This window comes from Microtus ochrogaster, chromosome 2 (assembly GCF_000317375.1).
Source record: "Microtus ochrogaster isolate Prairie Vole_2 chromosome 2, MicOch1.0, whole genome shotgun sequence".
NCBI classification, from domain to species: Eukaryota; Metazoa; Chordata; class Mammalia; order Rodentia; family Cricetidae; genus Microtus; species Microtus ochrogaster.
The window spans coordinates 96,425,688-96,426,188 of record NC_022010.1 but is presented as its reverse complement, the minus strand read 5'-3'; positions in this window follow the sequence as shown (position 1 = coordinate 96,426,188).

The following is a 501-nucleotide window of genomic DNA, read 5'->3' as shown; positions in this document are numbered from 1 at the left end:
ATAGATAGATAGATAGATAGATAGATAGATAGATAGATAGATAGATAGATGGACAGAGAGACAACAAGAGAGAAACAGGAGGGATAGTATTTTAATATTAATGAAATGGCAAGGAGATAGAAATATGACAACCCTGACTTAACCAGCACATGCTAAACGCAAATCCTAAAGCAATATTCCCTCTTCCTAAGTTTGTAACTTTTCTCAGATCATGACCTGTGTAAACATTTGCCCCATTAAAAAGTTTATTTTGTTCAAATAGACAATTAAATTAATCAATCGACAGGTTATCTACTTGGGAATGTAACTAGTCAATCTGCAATGTTAAAACCCATCTTTCAATGAAAACTTGCCATGACCTGAACTTTCAGTTTATGCTGTTATAAGTCGGGATGGACCACCACTGTGGGCTGAGCCAGTGAAATGGCTCTCAGTAATGCTGTTGAGGGCTTAGTTGGGTAGACCGTTCCAGTATCATAGAATTTCCCAGGAGATATTTTC